We start from the raw sequence: 23,003 nt of genomic DNA, 5'->3' as shown, positions 1-23,003 counted from the left end.
AACTTAGAAGTTACGCGCGTATATTTCTGGCGTCGCCCGTAGTTTTTTGGGCCATAGACAGGTATACCAAACCAGCGCAGTTTGGTATCCAATATACAGCGTAAGGACTTACGTGGCAAAAATGGAGAAATCTTACTCCATTTTCACCTCGCCACAAAAAGCAGCCGTAAGAAGCCTTACGCTGACTATTGGAGCCCCGTAACTCCCTAAACTACCTGCTAAATAAATCTAACACCTAAGGCATGCTCAATGTCTATCTAGCTGTCAACCGCAATCTGCTAAATAAAATTTAACACCTAACGCATGCGCAATGTCTATCTACCTGTCAACCGCGATCCCCCGCCACAATCCCTAATAAAGTTATTAACCCCTAAACCGCTGCTCCCGGACCCCGCCACCATCTACATAAACTAACCCCCTACTGTGAGCCCCTAAAACCGCCACCATCTAACTGATCTATCCCCTAATGTGAACCCCTAAAACCGCCGCCATCTACCTTATCTATCCCCTAATGTGAACCCCTTACACCGCCGCCATCTACCTTATCTATCCCCTAATCTGACCCCTTACACCGCCGCCACCTATATAAAAATTATTAACCCCTAATCTAATCCCCCTATACCGCCGCCAGCTATATTAATATTATTAACCCATAATCTAATCCCCCTAAAGTAATAAGCTCTATTACCAGCCCTTAAAAGGGCATTTTGTGGGGCTTTGCCCCAAAGTAAACAGCTCTTTTGCCCTATAACCTGCCCTCCCTACACCGCCGCCACCTATATTAATAGTATTAACCCCTAATGTAAGCCCCTTACACCGCCGCCATCTATATTAAAATTATTAACCCCTAATTTAATCTACCTACCCTGCCGCCAGCTATATTATCTATATTAACCCTAAGTATATTATAGTTAATATAGTTATTACATTATATATATTAACTATATTAACCCTAATTATATTAGGGTTAATATAGTTAAAGGGACACTCAATCAAAATTAAACTTTCATTATTTAGATAGAGCATGCCATTTTAAACAACTTTCCAATTTACTTCAATTAACTAAATGTGCAGTCTTTTTATATTTAAACTTTTTGAGTCACCAGCTCCTACTGAGCATGTGCAAGAATAATCGTGAATGCATTTGTGAATGGCTGATTGCTGTCACATGGTACGTGTATGCATTTGTGATTGGCTGATGGCAGTCACATGGTACAGGGGGAGTGGAAATAGACATAACTTTTAAAATTGTCAGCAAAAAAATCTCCCACTCATTTGAAGTTCAGACTAAGTGCTATTGCATTGTCTTGTTATCTTGCATTTGTTGATTATGCCAAGCTACTGTGTTGAATGGTCCTTTAATATAGTTACTATAGTATTTATATTAACTATATTAACTCTATCTAACCCTAACACCCCTAACTAAATTCTTATTAAATAATTCTAATTCCTATTATAAACTAAAATATTCCAATTTAAATCTAAATACTTACCTATAAAATAAACCCTAAGATAGCTACAATATAATTAATAATTACATTGTAGCTATGTTAGGGTTTATATTTATTTTACAGGTAAATTGTTAATTATTTTAACTAGGTATAATAGCTATTAAATAGTTATTAACTATTTAATAGCTACCTAGTTAAAATAGCCAATCAGATTCAAGTTCAATCCGATTGGCTGAACCAATCAGCCAATCGGATTGAACTTGAATCTGATTGGCTGATTCAATCAGCCAATCAGATTTTTCTACCTTAATTCCGATTGGCTGATAGAATCCTATCAGCCAATCGGAATTCGACGGACGCCATCTTGGATGACGTCATTTAAAGGTACCTCATTCGTCATTCAGTCGTCGGCCGGGATGGATGCTCCGCATCGGAGGAGCGAAGAAAGAAGATTGAAGATGCCGCTTGATGGAAGATGCTGCCGGATGGAAGAAGACTTTGCTGCCGCTTGGATAAAGACATTGCCGGGATGAAGACTTCTTCTTTGCCGCTTGGATAAAGACATCGCCGGGATGAAGAATTCTTCTTTGCTGCTTGGATAAAGACATCACCGGGATGAAGAATTCTTCTTTGCCGCTTGGATAAAGACATCGCCCGGATCAGATGAGGAGTTTGGCCCGGTTGGGTGAAGACAAGGTAGGGAGATCTTCAGGGGGGTAGTGTTAGGTTTATTTAAGGGGGGTTTGGGTTAGATTAGGGGTATGTGGGTGGTGGGTTGTAATGTTGGGGGGTGGTATTGTGGGTTTTTTTTCAGGCAAAAGAGCAGTTTTCTTTGGGGCATGCCCCACAAAAGGCCCTTTTAAGGGCTGGTAAGGTAAAAGAGCTTTGAACTTTTTTTTATTTTGGGGGGCTTTATTGTTTTATTAGGGGGCTTAGAATAGGTGTAATTAGCTTAAAAATCTTGTAATCTTTTTTTTATTTTTTGTAATTTAGTGTTTTTTTTTTTTATTTAGTTTAGTTTATTTAATTGTATTTTTAGATAGATATTTGTAGTTTATTTAATTTATTGATAGTGTAGGTGTATTTGTAACTTAGGTTAGGATTTATTTTACAGGTAAATTGGTAATTATTTTAACTAGGTAGCTATTAAATAGTTATTAACTATTTAATAGCTATTGTACCTAGTTAAAATAAATACCAAGTTACCTGTAAAATAAATATAAACCCTAAAATAGCTACAATGTAATTATTAATTACATTGTAGCTATCTTAGGCCTAGATTTGGAGTTTGGCGGTACCCGTGAAAACCAGCGTTAAAGGCTCCTAACGCTGGTTTTAGGCTACCGCCGGTATTTGGAGTCATTAAAAAAAGGGTCTAACGCTCACTTTTCAGCCGCGACTTTTCCATACCGCAGATCCCCTTACGTCAATTGCGTATCCTATCTTTTCAATGGGATCTTCCTAACTCCGGTATTTAGAGTCGTGTCTGAAGTGAGCGTTAGAAATCTAACGACAAAACTCCAGCCGCAGAAAAAAGTCAGGAGTTAAGAGCTTTCTGGGCTAACGCTGGTTCATAAAGCTCTTAACTACTGTGCCCTAAAGTACACTAACATCCATAAACTACCTATGTACCCCTAAACCGAGGTCCCCCCACATCGCCGCCACTCGATTAAATTTTTTTAACCCCTAATCTGCTGACCGCCACCTACGTTATCCTTATGTACCCCTAATCTGCTGCCTTTAACACCGCCGACCCCTATATTATATTTATTAACCCCTAACCTGCCCCCCACAACGTCGCAGCCAGCTACCTACAATAATTAACCCCTAATCTGCCGACCGGAGCTCACCGCTATTCTAATAAATTTTTTAACCCCTAAAGCTAATTCTAACCCTAACCCTAACACCCCCCTAAGTTAAATATAATTTTATTCTAACAAAATAAATTAACTCTTATTAAATAACTTATTCCTATTTAAAGCTAAATACTTACCTGTAAAATAAATCCTAATATAGCTACAATATAAATTATAATTATATTATAGCTATTTTAGGATTTATATTTATTTTACAGGTAACTTTGTATTTATTTTAACCAGGTACAATAGCTATTAAATAGTTAAGAACTATTTAATAGCTAAAATAGTTAAAATAATTACAAACTTACCTGTAAAATAAATCCTAACCTAAGTTACAATTAAACCTAACACTATACTATCATTAAATTAATTAAATAAAATACCTACAATTACCTACAATTAAACCTAACACTACACTATCAATACATTAATTAAATACAATACCTACAAATAACTACAATGAAATAAACTAACTAAAGTACAAAAAATAAAAAAGAACTAAGTTACAAAAAATAAAAAAATATTTACAAACATTAGAAATATATTACAACAATTTTAAACTAATTACACCTACTCTAAGCCCCCTAATAAAATAACAAAGCCCCCCAAAATAAAAAAATGCCCTACCCTATTCTAAATTACTAAAGTTCAAAGCTCTTTTACCTTACCAGCCCTGAACAGGGCCCTTTGCGGGGCATGCCCCAAGAAGTTCAGCTCTTTTGCCTATAAAAAAAAAAATACAATACCCCCCCCAACATTACAACCCACCACCCACATACCCCTAATCTAACCCAAACCCCCCTTAAATAAACCTAACACTAAGCCCCTGAAGATCTCCCTACCTTAAGTCGTCTTCACCCAGCCGAGCCAAATTCTTCATCCAAGCGGAGCAAGAAGAGGTCCTCCATCCGGTAGAAGTCTTCATCCAAGCGGGGCAGAAGAGGTCTTCCATCCGATTGAAGTCTTCATCCAAGCGGGATCTTCTATCGTCATCCATCCGGAGCGGAGCGGCAGCATCCTGAAGACCTCCGACGCGGAACATCCATCCTGGCCGACGACTGAACGACGAATGACGGTTCCTTTAAATGACGTCATCCAAGATGGCGTCCCTCGAATTCCGATTGGCTGATAGGATTCTATCAGCCAATCGGAATCAAGTTCAATCCGATTGGCTGATCCAATCAGCCAATCGGATTGAACTTGATTGTGGTATCGAGAGTTGCAGTTGCGTTAAATATGCTCTACGCTCCTTTTTTGGAGCCTAACGCAGAAAATCTGTGGACTCTCAATACCAGAGTTATTTTAAAGGTGCGGCCAGAAAAAAGCCAGCGTTAGCTACGCGGGTCGTTACCGACAAAACTCTAAATCTAGCCGTTAGGGTTTATTTTATCGGTAAGTATTTAGATTTAAATAGGAATATTTTCATTAATAATATTATTAGATTTATTTTAATAAGAGTTTAGTTAGGGATGTTAGAGTTAGATAGGGTTATTATATATGTAATATAATAACGATATTAACTATATTAACCCTAATATAATTAGGGTTAATATAGTTAATATATATAATATAATAATTATATTAACTATATTAACCCTAATATAATTAGGGATAATATAGTTAATATAGCTGGCGGCGGTGTAGGGGGATTAGATTAGGGGTTAATGTGTTTAATATAGGTGGCAGCGGTGTAGGGGGATTTAGATTGTAGGCAAAAGAGCTGATTACTTTGTGACAAAGCCCTGCCAAAAGCCCTTTCAATGGCTGGCAAAAGAGCAGTTTACTTTGGGGTAATGCCACGCAAAAAGCCCTTTTCAGGGCTATTTGTAGGGTTAGACTTAAGTTTAGTGGTAGGGATAGTTTAGTATTTTAGGGGTTAAATAATTTAATATAGATGGCGGCGGGGTAGGGGGATTAAATTAGGGGTTAATAATTTTAAAATAGATGGCGGCGGGGTAGGGCCTCACTTTAGGGGGTAGGTAAGGTAGATGGCGGCGGTGTTAGGGGCTCACTTTAGGGGGTTATAGATTTAATATAGCTGGCGGCGGTTTAGGGGTTAAAACTTTATTAGGTGGCGGCGGGGTACGGGAGCAGCGGTTTAGGGGTTAATAACTTTTTTTATTGTTAGGATAGTGAGGGGGGATAGCGGATAGAGGATTAGACGTGTCGGGCTATGTTTAGGAGGCGTGTTAGACAGTGCGGGTGATTTCATACTTTAGTCAGGTTTTGTAGGCGCCGGCAGTTTCTAACGTGGCGCAAGTCACTGGCGACTCCAAAAATCTGTACTTACGCAGATTTCTGGACATCGCTACTTTGTCAGACTTACGCCACTTTAGCAACTGACGGCGCCGTATATTGGATAGCTCGAGTTGCGAGCTGAAACTGCGGGCGATGTGGGTTCCCTCGCTTGCGCCGCAAACTACGCCGTATATCGGATCGCGCCACTGGTGAGCCAATGATTAAAGGCATATGTTTTCAGCCTCTAATCAGCAGCTAGCTTCCAGTAGTGCATTGTTATTCCTGAACCTACCTAGGTACACAATTCAAGAAAGGATAACAAGAGAAAGAGCAAATTAAATAATAGAAGTAAATTGGAAAGTTGTTAAAAATCACATGCTCCCCTGTATCACAAAAGAAAATGTATTTCATGCCCCTATAAGAAACAAAATATAAATTTGGATCCAATGAGAGTGATGGTGTTTCTAATCCATTTCATACTGTTAATATGCAATGAGTTTTCTCAATTTGAGGGAGATAAATGAAGTCTTCACAAGCACAATACACACCACCACCAGCTCTCTGAGCTTGAATGCTGGTTGGCGAGCCCACACAGCATATGTGTGTATGTCCATGAAAAAAAGTAATACATTTTACTGGAAGCATTTTTGCTAATGATAGTGTAGTGCAAGGGGTCGATTTATGAAGCAGCGGATGCTGCTTCCGACCCACTCCGCTTCAGTTCCGCCTGAAGCGGAAGTTAAGAAGCAGCGGTCCTAAGACCGCTGCTCCTTAACTCGTCTGCCACCTCAGAGGTGGCGGACAGCAATCAGCCTGATCGCATACGATCTGGTTTATTGACACCCCCTGCTAGCGGCCGATTGGCCCCAAAACTGCAGGGGGCAGCATTGCACCAGCAGTTCACAAGAACTGTTGGTGCAATGATAAATGCCGACAGCGTATGCTGTTGGCATTTATCAATAAGAGAAGGACATGATACGCTAAATCGTATCATGTCCGTCCGCACACTAATAAATTTACCCCCAAAAATGCTTCTATTTAAAATTTAAATACACCCATGCACATTTCCGTTTTGGCCTTTCTTCCCTTTAAGTGTCCTTCTCATAAATAGGTTTGATTGCAGTCCCAGGCAACAGGATCATTGTGGAAGCTTCATGCAACTGCTCCCTTCATCACAGCTTCCTTGTTCTGCAATGCTGTTTTCAGAGCTTCCAATAACCGGATCCTTGTGGGTGCCCAATGGTTACTAAAAAAGCTGTTGCCACTGTACAATGTGTTAATTGTATTTTCCAAACTGATTAGCTACCAAAAACTTGCAGGTAAGGGTATCTTCCTAGTAACAGGGATTTAAAAAGCAGGTTGCTTGCACAGTTTATTAAGTACAGTCCGCTTCTCAGTACAGATTGGTGTCCTACGAATCATGTCAGATTGGGTAAAATGCTTGCCAATATTTTACTGATCACTATGCTGCAAATATATTTTTAATGAAGATGAAATAAAGATCTGAATTTTTAAAAACATTTTGTTTTGGCTTTCCACTGACTTTAATTGAGGCAACCATTTTAAACAGTTACCTTTGAATCTAAGTAGTTGATTCTAAATGACAAAAAAAGGGTTAGGGTTAGAGCACCCTAGTTCACAGTTACTTATTGTTATAATGTATTATTATAATTAAAGCGCTACCAAATTTCAATGTAATGCAGTGTAAAGCTGATGTAGAAAGATGCCATATTGTTTGTAATATTCTGTATGCTTAAACTAAATTATAACTATTGAATGTCTTAGGGCTCCTTTTTAAAAAAAGGCCGGGCAGACAAGGTTCTCGGTTTTGAACCTCGTCCACCCAACCTCGCTGTGAGCAGACAGCAGTACGCTGCCCGTAGTTAACACTGATCAATCTCCTGATTGTGCAATGCCACTCCCTGTTTGTGTGCTGCCAATCATGTGCAAGAGGGGCCTGTTAATCATCTCAATGACAAAAAAATATACATAATAGATTAAGGTGTCATTTGAATTTTAAAGTATGCAAAAATGTGGTAACGACTGCTCTTAAAGGGACATGAAACCCAATTTTTTTATTTAATGATTCAGATAGAAAATACAATTTTAAACAACTTTCCAATTTACTTCTATTATTTAATTTGATTCCTTCTCTTGTTATCATTTGCTGAAAGTTTTATCTAGGCAAGTTCATGAGCAGCAGAGAAACTAGGTTCTAGCTGTTGATTGGTGGCTGCATATATATATTGAATGTGATTGGCTCACCCATGTGTTCAGTTAGAAACTAGTAGTGCATTGCTGCTCCTTCAACAAATAATATGAAGAGAATGAAACAGATTAGATAATAGAAGTAAATAAGAAAGTTGTTTAAAATTCTATTCTCTATCTGAATCATGAAAGAAAAACGTTGGGTTTCATGTACCTTTAAGTGATTTTTTTTTCACTCCTTAAAGGGATAGGAAAGCAAAAATTAAACTTGCATGATTCTGATAGAGTATGTAATTTTAATACACTTTTAAATTCACTTCAATTTTCAAATGTGCTTTGTTCTCTTGGTATCCCTTGTTGAAAAAGAATACGCATTTATTCTACACTAGTGGGAGCTGCTGCTAATTAGTGCCTGCACACACTTCTCTTTTGTGATTGGCTAACTAGATGTGCTCATCTTGCTGTCAGTAGTGCAATGCTGTTCCTTCAGCAAAGGATGACAAAAGAACAAAGCAAATTTGATAATGTAAGTAAATTAGAAAGTTGTTTAAAATTATATGTTCTATCCAAATCATAAAAGAAAATGTTAGGGTTTCCTGTCCCTTTAGCTGTTGTCTACCACACTGTTGCAATAACAGTACTGGGTAGATTATAAGAGAAAGCCACATATCAAAACTAATTTTAGGAGTTCTTTAAGACAGACGTTTAGAATGTACCTGATTGGTTACAAATATCTTAAATCAACTAATCCAGTCAGTGTAGTGCTATTTATGAGTAGATGTTAAAACCAGCATGAAGCGTGTCAGATCCTCCAGGCACACTACCATGTGTGATTTTCAGTATTTTGGAATAACAAATACATTTTAATTGTATGGCTCACTGGGTGCAACTTACTTTAGTTATGATCAGTGGTTAACAACAGCTTTTTCTCCTGGCTAGTAAGGAGGATAATACAGTTTTTTTTAGGAAATACCTATAAATCTCTTTCATGCTTAGTTGAATCTATTGACAGGCTTTCTCTCAAATGTAAAAGGGTACTTAAAGTAATAGATTTATCATTCTGTGAACAAAGTAGTTGACAGTATATTCATGTCAAAACACACAAATCAAGGTTCCAATTTATCAAACAAAGCCCTATTAAAAATCAGAAAATTGCTACCCCAAGTTCATAAATGATCATTATCTGCCTATGCTACTTGCAAATTGCACAGTTTCAAAATAACTTAAAACATTAATGAAATAGCAATGAAAACAGTGTTGTGAACAGTATTTCCCACTAGGGGGTACATTTCTTAAATGTCGAGTGGACATGATTCGCTATAGGGAATCATGTCCACTCAACATCGCTAAATGCAGACAGCATACATAGGCCCATAGTTATCAAGCCGTCAACCTCAAATACGCTGGAATTCCGCAGTGTATTTGTGGCGAGGCTGATTCGCCTTAGTTATCAAGCCCTGCTGCCCGGCAAAAGTAGAATATAGTGACGTAAGCTTCGATCCGCCGGACACAGTCCGACACAGATCGATTCTTACGTCACTCCAGATGCTCCGAACGCAAGTTCGGTAAAATCTGACTACTTTTGCTAATTATCAAATGACTAGCAGGTACGCTCGGCACTTTTCCGGCCCAGCGTGGAGGCGGCGGATCCCATAGGAATCAATGGGAGTCTGACCATAGCGAAAGTTCATGTTCGCTGCTGCCCGACATCCTATTGATTCCTATGGGAGATGTCTGCACCTAACACCCTAACATGTACCCTGAGTCTAAACACCCCTAATCTGTTCCCCCCTACACCGCCGCAACTAAATAAATGTATTACCCCCTAAACCGCTGCTAAATACTTGCCTATAAAATAAACCCTAAGCTAGCTACAATATAATACATTGTAGCTATCTTAGGGTTTATTTTTATTTTACAGGCAAGTTTGTATTTATTTTAACTAGGTAGAATAGTTATTAAATAGTTATTAACTATTTAATAACTACCTAGCTAAAATAAAGACACATTTACCTGTAAAATAAAACCTAACCTAAGTTACAATAACACCTAACCTTACAGTACAATTAAATAAATTAACTAAATTAAATACAATTAAATAAATTAAATTAGCTAAATCACAAAAAAAAACTAAATTACAGAAAATAAAAAAACAAATTACAGATCTTTAAACTAATTACACCTAATCTAATAGCCCTATCAAAATAAAAAAGACCCCCCAAAATAAAAAAAAAACCTAGCCTAAACTATCAATAGCCCCTTAAAAGGGCCCTTTGTGGGGCATTGCCCCAAAGTAATCACCTCTTTTACCTGTAAAAAAAAAATACAAACAACCCCCAACAGTAAAACCCACCTCCCACACAACCAACCCCCCAAATAAAATGCTAACTAAAAAAACCTAAGCACCCCATTGCCCTGAAAAGGGCATTTGGATGGGAATTGCCCTTAAAAGGGCATTTAGCTCTTTTGCAGGCCCAAACCCTAACCTAAAAAATAAACCCACCCAATACACCCTTAAAAAAATCCAAACACTAACCATCGAAGATTCACTTACCGGGAGAAGTCTTCATCCAAGCGCCAAGATTTCCTCAACGAAGCCGGCAGAAGTGGTCCTCCAGACGGACAGAAGTCTTCATCCAGATGGCATCTTCTATCTTCATCCTTCCGGCGCGGAGCGGGTCCATCTTCAAGACATCCGACGCGGAGCATCCTCTTCAAACGATGGCTTCTTCGTAATGAATATCTCTTTAAGTGACGTCATCCAAGATGGCGTCCCTTAGATTCCAATTGGCTGATAGAATTATATCAGCCAATTGGAATTAAGGTAGAAAAAATCCTATTGGCTGATTGGATCAGCCAATAGGATTGAACTTCAATCCTATTTGCTGAATCAGCCAATAGGATTGAGCTTGCATTCTATTGGCTGATTGGAACAGCCAATAGAATGCCAGCTCAATCCTATTGGGTGATTGCATCAGCCAATAGGATTTTTTCTACCTTAATTCTGATTGGCTGATAGAATTCTATCAGCCAATCGGAATCTAAGGGACGCCATCTTGGATGATGTCACTTAAAGAGATATTCACTCAGCAAGAAGACTTCGTTGGAAGAGGATGCTCTGCGTCATATGTCTTGAAGATGGACCCGCTCCACGCCGGAAGGATGAAGATAGAAGATGCCATCTGAATGAAGACTTCTGCCCGTCTGGAGAACCACTTCTGCCCGTCTGGAGGACCACTTCTGCCGGCTTCATTGAGGACATCTTGCCGATTGGATGAAGACTTCTCTCGGTAAGAGAATCTTCGGGGGTTAGTGTTAGGATTTTTTAAGGGTGTATTGGATGGGTTTATTTTTTAGGTTAGGGTTTGGGCCTGCAAAAGAGCTAAATGCCTTTTTGCTACCTCTTGTCTCTATAACAAACTACATTACTCAATTACTCCTTCTCCCTCTCCACCTGCACTGTTCATTAGCCCATTTCTCTTATACTCACCTTACTTTTGTACTCATGAACTTTACCTATTCCTAAACACTCTCTCTCCCCCCTGCACTTCAGCCAAAAAACAGTTTCATTACTGCAAATTTGCTTCTCATCTCATGTCACTCTCCCTCTTGCTCATACTAGCTGCTGGCAACATCTCCCCTAATCCTGGTCCCTCACAACCTCCTAGCCTTTCACATCCTTGTGTGCCTTTCAATAGACTTCATAAACTAAACTCTGGTAACCTTAATCGCATTCCTCTTACATCTAAAACCACCTCCCCCTTCACTTGTGCACTCTGGAACTCTCGCTCTGTTTGCAACAAGCTCACTTCTATCCATGATCACTTTATCTGCCACTCTCTTAACCTTCTGGCTCTTACAGAAACCTGGTTCTCTGCTTCAGACACAGCATCCACTGCTGCACTGTCACATGGGGGTCTCCATTTCAGCCACACTCCTAGGTTTAGCAATAGACAAGGAGGTAGTGTCGGTATTTTACTTTCCTCTAGTTTCACCTTCCAACAAATACAGCCCTTCTCTTCACTCACATTTTCTTCATTTGAAGCACACCTGATTTGCTTATTTTCTCCCCTCTCTATATGTGTTGCAGTCATATACCGCCCCCCTGGCTCCCCAACTCAATTTTTAGATCACTTGGCTGCCTGGCTTCCTTATTTTCTTTCCTCGGACACCCCTGCCCTCATTCTTAGTGACTTAAACATCCATCTTGACAATCCCACTGCCTCCTCTGCAAAACAACTTCTTCAACTGACTTCCTCTTTTGGCCTGTCACAATGGACTGAGTCTCCCACTCACAAAGATGGTAATTTTCTTGATCTGATTTTCACCTATCAATGCACTCTTTCAAATTTAACAAACTATCCTTTTCCTCCCTCTGACCATCATCTCCTAACCTGCAACATCACTTCCCTAGCTACAACTCCCCATCCCTCTACCCCTCACACCAAACTTCACAGAAGCACTAAGTCATTAGATCTGCATCAGCTCGCTAGCTCTCTCATACCTCTCCTCTCATCCATCACCTCCTTTTCCTGACCTGACCAATCTATCTGCCAGTATAATTCCACCCTTACATCGGTCATTGACACTCTGGCCCCTCCAACCTTAGCTCAGAAACCACACTCTCATCCTCAGCCCTGGCATACTCCTCTGACACAATACCTACGCAGATGCTCCCGTACTGCTGAGTGACACTGGAGGAAATCTCGGAATTCAGCTGACTTTCTTCACTACTCCTATTATTCTGCCCTTAATCTTTATAAGCAACACTATTTCTTTAATCTCATCTCTACTCTTTCCTCTAACCCTTAACGTCTGTTCTCCACGTTCAACACTCTTCTCCACCCACCCCCACCTCCTAACACAACCTCTCTCTCAGCTCAAGATTTTGCCAGCCACTTCAACAACAAAATTGACTCCATCAGAAGTGAAATCAGCTCTCAACATACTTGCAATCTCCCACCCCCTCAAAAGCTCACAATCACCCAAAACCCAAATATCCAAAAATGCAGCTCTTTTGCCCCTGTTAACGAGGGTGAAGTTTCTGCCCTTATACTGTCCTCCCACCTCACTACCTGTCCCCTGGACCCCATCCCCTCACAGCTACTCCCCTCCCTCTCTTCTACCCTCACCCCCATACTCACACACATTTTCAACCTCTCCCTCAGCACTGGTTTATTTCCCTCATCTCTAAAACATGCACTGGCCACACCTATACTCAAAAAACCTTCCCTCGATCCAACCTCCCCATCCAACTACCGCCCTATTTCCCTACTCCCTCTAGTCTCAAACCTCCTCGAAAAGCTAGTTTACGCACGCCTATCCCATTTCCTTACACTAAACTCTCTTCTTGACCCACTGCAATCTGGATTTCGTTGCCATCACTCTACAGAGACAGCAATTGTCAAGGCAATTGGCGTCCTTGAGAGAGTTTCTCTAAAATTTTTAATGCTATTTTTATGATTCAGTTAATAATATTACTGTGATTTAGAAATCTTTATACCTATGTCCAGTCCCTTACATCCTAATATTTGCAATTCTTGGTTGTGTCTTTATTTCTGAGTAGCCATAATATTTCTGATTTTAGCTCATTCATTTTATAACCTCAAAAAGACCCAAATTCTTAAATATATATATATTTTTCAATTAACAGCAGCATGTCTAATAAAAAGCAATGCATCATCTGTACATAAGGCTAACTTAATCTCTTCTTTCCCTATGTATATACCTTAAATATTCAATCTTATAGCAATTGTCAGGGATTCTAAACATGTATGTAATAAAAAGAAGGAAAGAGGACATCCTTTTCTTGTTCCTTTCTCTAACTTAAATCTTTGAAATGTCTGTCCATTTACTTTTATTGATATATTAGGTTATTTTCAGCATCTACAGTTTCTATTGCTGGATCTTCTTCCTGATATATATATTTATCTGAGTTTGTATTAGATCATAATATAATAAAATTGGATAAACCTTTCTAAAGTTAACTGATAAAGGTCTACCTACCATAATACTAGTCTAATCTTGGTGGAATATATAGGGTAACACCTTTTGCATTCGTCTAGATAACATATCTGTTAATATTTTATAATGCAATTTGAGTAATGACATTTTAGGGGCCTATCTATCAACTTGTCAACCTAAAATACGCCGGAATTCCGCATCATAATTGTTGTGAGATTGATTCAATCTAGTTATCAAAGTCTACAGATCGGCAAAAGTTGAAATTTGTGACGTAACATACGATCCGACGGTCTCAATCTGACGCAGATCGATGCTTACGTCATTACAGATATTCGGAATACACCTTTGGCTCTATCTGACACTTTTTCCAAGTTATCAAATTTTTAACAGGTACGCTCGTGGCTATTCGGATGCATCATACCTGGTTTTCAATCTGCCACTCTGGAGGCCACGGATGCCATAGAAATCAATGGGAGTCTGAAAGCAGCAAAAGCTTATGTTCGATGCTGCAAGACAAAGAAATATAACCCATTGATTTCTATGATAGATAACAAGTAACGTTTACACCTAACACCCTAACATAAATCCTGATTCTAAACACCCCTAATCTGCTGCCTCCGACATCGCCATGGGTTTTATTTTTAGATTAGGGTCTGGGCAAGTAAAGGAGCTAAATGCCCTTTTAAAGGCAATGCCCATACAAATGCCCTTTTCAGGGCAATGGGGATCTTAGGTTATTTTAGATAGTTTTTTTTATTTGGGGGGGTTGATTGGGTGGGTGGTGGGTTTAACTGTTGGGGGGGTGTTTTTATTTTTTTTTACAGGTAAAAGAGCTGATATCTTTGGGGCAATGCCCCACAAAAGGCCCTTTTAAGAGCCATTGGTAGTTTATTGCAGACTAGGGTTTCTTTTTATTTTGGGGGGGCTTTTTTATTTTGATAGGGCTATTAGATTAGGTATAATTCTTCTTTATTTTTGATAATGTGTTTTTTTCCATAATTTAGTGTTTGTTTTTTTTGTAACTTGTGGTAATTTAGTACTTTTAATAATGTTTAATAGTATATTTAAATAATTTGAGTAGGATTAGGTTTTTTAATATGTAATATATTTAATTTAATTGGTAGTTTAATTTAATTGTAGGATGATAGTTAGGCTAGGTTAATTAATAGTTTAAAATGGTTTATTTTAATTCTACGGGTAAGTGTAAATTTATTTGAAGATAGGGATGTTGTAATTTTAATTTAAAGTTAGTGGCTTGTTAGGTTTAGGGGTTAATAGCTTAATTTAGTGTATGGCGATGTGGGGGGCTGACAGTTTAGGGGTTAAACTATTAGTTAGTGGTGGTGATGTGGGAGGCCAGAGGTCTAGGGGTTAATATGTTTATTTAGGTTGCTGCAGGGTTGGGGTGTGGCAGGATAGGGGTTAATAACTTTATTTAGGTTGCGGCGGGGTCGGGGAGTGGTGGTATAGGGATTAATAACTTTATTTAGGTTGTGGCGGGGTCAGGGAGCAGCAGGATAGGGGTTAATAACTTTATTTAGGTTGCGATGATGTCAGGGAGCGGCGGGATAGGGGTTAAACATTTTAGTATAGTGGCTGTGTTTAGTGACAGGGTATGAATAAAGTTTTGGAAAAAGCCGAATAGACTCGATATCGATAAATGTTAGTTAACAACAGTCCGATGCTCATCGCCCCATACTTGATGCGCGTCTTTTTGCCGTCTTTTTTCATAAATAAGGAGAGCGTATTGAGATATGCGGCCGTGATGTTAGGCGAGCGTATTGTGCTGGCGAATGCAGCATAGTTGACAGCTTGATAGATATCTCCTACAGTATCTGTTATCCCTTTAAAATGAGAGAATCATTTTCAGCATTAGTTGATGCTTTTTCCGCTATAGCGGATCATGTCTGCCCACACATTGATAAATCTACTCCTATGAATTAATTATAACTAATAATAAAGGGAATAATACATGTTATCTAATGCATATTATTAAAAACAAAACAGACAATTACTCATATTACTATATATTTGGTGAAATCATGAAAGGTTATAAATAACATTTAAAAAATATTTGTATGCGTCATATATGACGCAATATTATATTTATTAATAATCTATGTTAAATGAGCTATGTATAATAAACAATATTACCTGCTAATTTGTCGGTATCATTATCAAAGTCATCAAAACCTTGGGTCATAGCAGTCCCTAATGCATCAGCATGTTCTCATAAATTTAGAGCTCTGCGACATATGGTAGGCCGCCGCCTGTTGCACGAGCGGATCTTTTCCATGGGCTTGTTTGGCATTTAGTATTCTCTTGATATCAGATAAACTTTTTCTACAGTATGCTACAGATTATGCAAACCTTTTCTCTTCTTCCATATTTTGTTTTGCCACTTTCCTGAGATGATGCCATGAGAAATGTATGCTCTCTTTTCGACACAATTTTTTAAACTATTGAATTATCCAGCAGTTTTATTGGTAAAATCATAGTCACATGATTAATTAAATCAATGATTTAAAATTTAATATACATTTTCTAAAATTAATAACAAATCGAAACAGTAATACACTACATTACAAATTCATTATGTATATGTGTCATTAGTATTGCACAACTAAACATTTTCAAATAACATATTACCAACAACCAAAATGCCAAAACCAAAAAGAAAAGGTGGAATTAGATCTATACAGCAAGAACAACGGGATTGCATCATATATGAAATGATGAGAAGAATATACAGAGTAATAAAAAGGACGCAAGGCAATGTTTGAGAAGTTATAGTGACCTTTGACCTACGTGAAAAAAATACAATAAGGATATACAATCACTTATGTTATTTTTTAATATTGTGTATTAAACTTTAGTATGTATATAGTAATGTATTAATTATTAAAAGTATACATTAATGATTATATTAGACCACACTTTGCCTACCAAGTTCAAACAGATTTAATTGGGAGTATAGTTAAAAGTGCTTAATATTTCTCTTTCATTTTAATTGAGCAATTTTCAGAATGTAATGTGTTTATACATAATGGTTGTCACTTTATGCAAAAATGGTTGTCACATGAACATAACTTAAACAGATATTTAAATTAATATATTGAAGACATATTTATTTATAGTATTAGTCCATTTAAGTTTTCAAATGATGTTTGATTAATTGTAATATTAATGACTAATTAAAACACATATTGATAATAATGTATTCAACACTAACAGCTTAATAACAAGTCTAAAATATACCAAATAAAAAGAATATAGTGAAAAGAGAACTAAATACATGCAAAAATAGTGAGAAAATATTTGCATTTGAAATAAGTTAATTTATTTAACAACAAAATAATCAAACCTCCCTGTATTAAAGGTGATGATAAATTATATACAAGAAAACATAAAACATGGATTTAATGTTGATATACATTTATTTTTGTTCACAAATGTATCAAACAGAAGAAGGCAAGTGAAAAAAGTCCCAAGGTATGTTTGGCCAAATTACATATTTAACACCAATCAGTAATTGTGAATCACCACCTCTCCCTATTAGTTAAATGGATGAACCAGAACTTTTGAGAGCAGCTGTTGTAAGACCTATGAGATGTGTTGTACCATCCAATACTGAAGAGAACATAGCAAATGATGATGTTAGTACCCATTCAGAGGTCATTGATAATATTCGATAGCTATTCCAGCAGAGAGCTGGAGAAAGAGTACACTGTGTAGCACTCAATGGGGTCAATTTATCAAGCTCCGTACAGAGCTTGATGCCCTGTGTTTCTAAAGACCGCTGTTCCATAACCTGTCCACCTGCTCTGAGGCGGCAGAGAGAAATCAACCCGATCGAATATGATCGGGTTGATTGACACCCCTTGCTAGCGACTGATTGGCCGCGAATCTGCAGGGGGCAGCATTGCACCAGCAGTTCACAAGAACTGCTGGTGCAATGATAAATACCGACAGCCTATGCTGTCGGCATTTATTGATGTGCGGTTGACATGATACGCTAAATTGCATCATGTCTGTCCGCACTTTAATAAATATACCCCAATGTCTGCAATAATGTTGCAAAATGTATCCAATAAAAAAGTTTAAAACTTAACCTTTATTAAGTATATCAATTAAAACAAAGTTTAGATTAAAAACACAAAAAAGCATACTCATATGATAATATTTGTTAAGTTTTAAGAGGCAAATATAGTATTGGTAAACTTCCCAGAATGTTAGCAGTATTTAAGCCACCAAGTTAAGTGCATAAGATGGCTATAAGTTAATGGTGCTTTGTAAGTTTAAAGTAGAATTTTATTAACATTTTTAAAATTGTCTTTTAAAAGTATCTGGACTGAAAAGAGAGAACAGAGACGCCACTGACACGTTTTGACGTGGCTGATAATATGCCAGGTAATTATCCATTCCAACACAATGTCTTTAACATTAGAAAGTGATTTTTAGAACAGTTAATTCATGCATATGGCTACTGTAATGATTTGCCTGTCCTCAATGAATTTGTGAAAAGGTTTGCATCATGTGGTCATAACAGTCTACAACAATGATGTTGGTAATATTGTCCTTTTTACATATTCTTCATCATAACAATGATCTATGTGTGTGCTTCTTCTGTGTTAGCTGAGGAAACATCCCTTCCAGACAATGAAGCTTTAAATATATCAATGGCAGAAGGGCCTGACATTGAAAACAAGATTACATAATTTTATATTGATAATTATTTGAATAACACTAATTTGTCTTTTTTTGTTTTTTTATAGATGAAAATAAAAGCACACATACAACATAATCAGCAAGCTATATACAAAAGTTTACAGAACTGTAGCAATCATGGTTGAATGTGGGCAGTGCAATAAGAAATTTAGAATGACTTGGAGCTTTTATTTAAATCTGTCAAAATTGTTCCCGTTTTACAAATTTTAATGTTAATGTTCTTATAAATTAATGTTTTAATACATTTAACAAAGTTTTAATATATCTATAACAATAAATCTGTTTTATTAACTAAATGCTGTACCAGTCTTACTGTAAATGTATCATCTAAATATCTGATTTCTAACACTTTCTCTCCATTGATGTCTGTGGGGGAAAACATGCACAGCACGTCAAGTCAGGCCTTGGCTTTTGTGCGGTATCGAGCTTAACGCACCATAAAGCACAGCACAAGGTGTTTTTTTGCGTTATTTACGCACCAGGTTTAGCGCACAACTTGTAATCTTGGTGATTGTTTGTAGATGTATAAAAATAGCTATTTCAAGGTCACAACAAATAACCAATCAAATATTACCTTAAATAACTGTTCTTAAAAACTGTATGAAAACACAAGTCACGTGATGGACATGTGATGAGGATCATACACAATTCTGGGTAGATTATTTGATAAATAGTGAAATCTGTGCCATTGATGCTTCATGTTTATCAACAGTGCAATGCTCTTCATGTCAAACTTGAGGCACATGAGTTTTTTTGATAAATAAGGATGTTGAATGGAGATTCATGTGTTAGGATCCTTTCTCTATCAAAACAATCCTTGCTGGTATTCTTGTTATCCCGGCGTCAAGTGGAGTGATAACGAAAAATATTAGGAAAAGTAGCGTTAGGACCCAGGAGGGTATATACTGAGAACCAGGAGGAAACCCAGGAGTGATTAACCAGGAAATGACTGGAAAGGTCAAGTCCAAAAGCTTAGTCAGGGAAATCCAAGGTCAAAACCAATCAGGCAACAAATAGATTGAAATTAGCAGGCAGAAGAATGGTCAAATGAGGTCCGAGTCACAAGCCAAAAATGATATCAAATATATTAGTATAAGGCACACCCACAAATAAAACTCAATACAATGAAAAAGAGAAGCTGAATGGTATTTAAAGGAAAAAGGGCACCAAATATGACGTAAGAACGATGGGATGAGTGAAACCATAACTGATGCTACTAAATAACCTGTAGTCATAGTAACCCGGCATCATAGCAACCTGGCATCAAGGAAACCTGGCGTAATAACATTGTGTCAGCAATGTACAGCGAGCATATTTAGCACAGCAAATGTGGTCAGGTTGATGCATTGATAAATTGACCCCTTAGTCTTTTATAATGTGGCACTTGTCATACATTCTAAAATGATTTTTTAACATAATGTAATCAGAATGAAGCTGACCTTATAAATATTAGAATAATGAAGTAAAATTAATATATTTTAATTATTTCTATATTTATTCGGACTAATGATGAGAAGGCTATTTTGCACACAAATTATTATGTAGGTTTTAAAAATGATATTTATGAGTATTTTGTGGTATACAATATACAATTACAAATTCAAAAGAGAATACAACTATATATTATATTACATTTGTCTCTCTGTTAGCAAGAAACACAGAAAACACCTGAGGTACAACAATTACAGAGCTTTCACTGGAAACATTATACAAGGAAGCTCTGAGGGGGATATTTGCCAGGCTGTAGAAGCAGTTGGTATTTTTTGTGGTGCAAGCTCACTCTTGAAAGTCCACATTGTGCTAGTTAAAGAGCTGAAGTGGTAAGACTGAGTTTTATTTACTTCTCTGTTGCCTTTAAGGTTGAAGAGTTAAACAATTGCCTGGGATGATTGACAGGCCCTTCTCTAATGTGATTGATTTCAGGGGGCAGGAATGAGCAAGCATTTGCTTGTGTAATGATAATATGGGCAGTGAATGATGTCCACTTGCCCTGAATCTGGGATCAATTTCTGTCTGCCCAGAGTTTGATTTTCTGCCCCTATGACTCAGCTGATGTTACAGCTGAATATGACATAGCAAGCACACTTTATTGCATCTAGCACAGAGCATAGAATTCACTTTTAAAATTGTGACAATTATGGTTACATTTTGCACTTCTGCTGTTATCTTGCAGTTTTTTATTTTTATTTAAATGCAGTTTATTCTTGATTCTTTAGTTTTAATATTTCAGAAGATTTATTCTCCCTAAAATTCTAATGGAAATTTTCCCTTCAAAGTTACATATTATTATAATTTGCACTTGGAAAAGACTCAATTTTGAAGCAGCTCAGGGGCATTATTTTGAGCTGCCTCATGCATCTTTTATTCAATTCTTGCTGAATAATCCTTGTGTATGTGCAAAATAATCTGATGCTTTGAATAAAGTAAGAAAGGTCACTTTAGACAGGTGAATGAATCCTTATCAGCCTTGAATTTAAAAGTGGATTTGGTCTGTCATTTGATATGCAAGCCATATGGAGGTATTTTATGTTGATGTTATTGAATAAATGTCAGTAACAGCTGGAAGAAGCAGCTGTAATAAACACTCTCAAGACATTTGCATGTTTTATTGAACAAATATGTCTTAGCAAAATACATAAGAGAACAAGATCAAAATTATATTAAGGTGAATATCTCTAAATAGATCGCTGCTTCGTCTACTGCTAACAAGCTTAACAGCAAAACATCAAGAAGTCAATCTGAAAGCCTATCTCACTAATAGGATGGTAATTGAAAAGAAGACATAAAATACTATCTGTTCTATGGAAATATCAACTGAAATAAAATGCATCTGGTTTAATAATTTATTGAGCACTTAAACTTTAATTTGAAATTTATAGTCACAAGTAGGGATGGGCAAATGTGTAAATTTCCAAATTCAAATGTTAGAACGAATGTTATTTCCTAAATTCGAATTATAAATCCGAATGTTGATAAGAACAAATATTCTTAAAAATTCTATAATCGAATGCTATTTACAGTTTTCGAATGTCACTTTCGAATTTGAATGTTTATAATTATATCAAATGTCCACATTCGAAATTTCGAATTTAAAATTCTATTTAACAAATACTATTCAGAAGTTCAATAGTTCATGTGGTAGGGAGGTAATCTAGTAAATTGATACATAATAGATACAAATATATAATTTAGAATGTTTCTCTATAGAATATTGCATAATTCGAATATTACATTTAAAGAAAACATTAGAAATACTATTACAAATATAAATTCAAATTTTTCGAAACTAATATTTTTGAATGTAATCGTAAATTTGAAACCGAACATTCAAAAATCGAATGTTAGAATGTTATGTAAACATTCAAAATTCGATTCGAACGAACGAATGTGTTAAAATTTGTTTCATTTTTTTAATGTTCCGAAACATTCGCCTATCCCTAGTCACAAGGTTCATTGTTTTCAACCTTCATATTTCTGAGGGTTATAGGATCTTTTCAATATAGTTGTTTTTTAAGATTCTATTGTAAAAAATTTGCAATTTTCAGCATTTTAGAGAAAACGTAAGTTACAGAGTTTGTGTTTTGACCTCTCTAGGGAGCGTGATGCAAGAGTATATTTTACACAAAAGCAAGAGGGGTTTAATATTTTTTTAAAGTTTACTTTGAAATGTAACTTTTCTTCACAGTATAGTATAGCAATGCAGTTAGAGACAAATCTCAATAAGAAGCACATTTGAAAGTGCAGTCTATAAAGGTTTTATAATCATGTTTGAAAGGCACATAAAAATGGATGAATTCAAATTTAATTACATTTTATAGGGAATTTAGGCAAACTTGTCTGGCCTATGGTTCTTTTCTGCTGTCAAAAACGGTTTCTATAGTGGAATCAGGCTGTAATGCCATTCTTATAAATCAAAACCTAATCATAGAAAATATATTTCTTCCAAATAAAACAAATATGGAAAATAAAAAGCAATTTGACAACTAGACAGTCAACACTTATAGATGTAGTAGATGAATTAGTAAAAAAAAGTGAAAAGGAAAAAAGTATGTTTAAAATTAGTGATAATCATATACAACCACTAGGTGGTGATAGAGGAATATGAAATGTATATACTGCAATAGGTGAACAGGTGAAACAATTAAAGGGCCACTAAACCCAAAATCTTTCTTTCATGATTCAGATAGAACATACAAATTTAAACAACATTACAATTTACTTCTATTATTTATTTTTAGATATCCTTATTTGAAGAAAAAGCAAAGCACATGGGTGAGCCAATCAAATGAGACTTCTATGTGCAGTAACCAATCAGCAGCTACTGAGCATATCTAGATATGCTTTTCAGCAAAGAATATCAAGAGAATAAAACAAATTAGATAATAGAAGTAAATTAGAAAGATGTTTAAAAATGCATTCTCTTTCTAAATCATGAAAGAAAAAATGTGGGTATCATGGCCCTTTAAGTGTCACACAGGTGCTATATAAGGGATTGAATGTTAGTATTCTATAGCAAGACTAAGGGTCAGATGGACCCGAAATGTTGCTGTTTTCT

Source organism: Bombina bombina, chromosome 2, assembly GCF_027579735.1.
Source record: "Bombina bombina isolate aBomBom1 chromosome 2, aBomBom1.pri, whole genome shotgun sequence".
Classification (NCBI taxonomy): Eukaryota; Metazoa; Chordata; class Amphibia; order Anura; family Bombinatoridae; genus Bombina; species Bombina bombina.
This window is presented reverse-complemented; position numbering follows the sequence as displayed.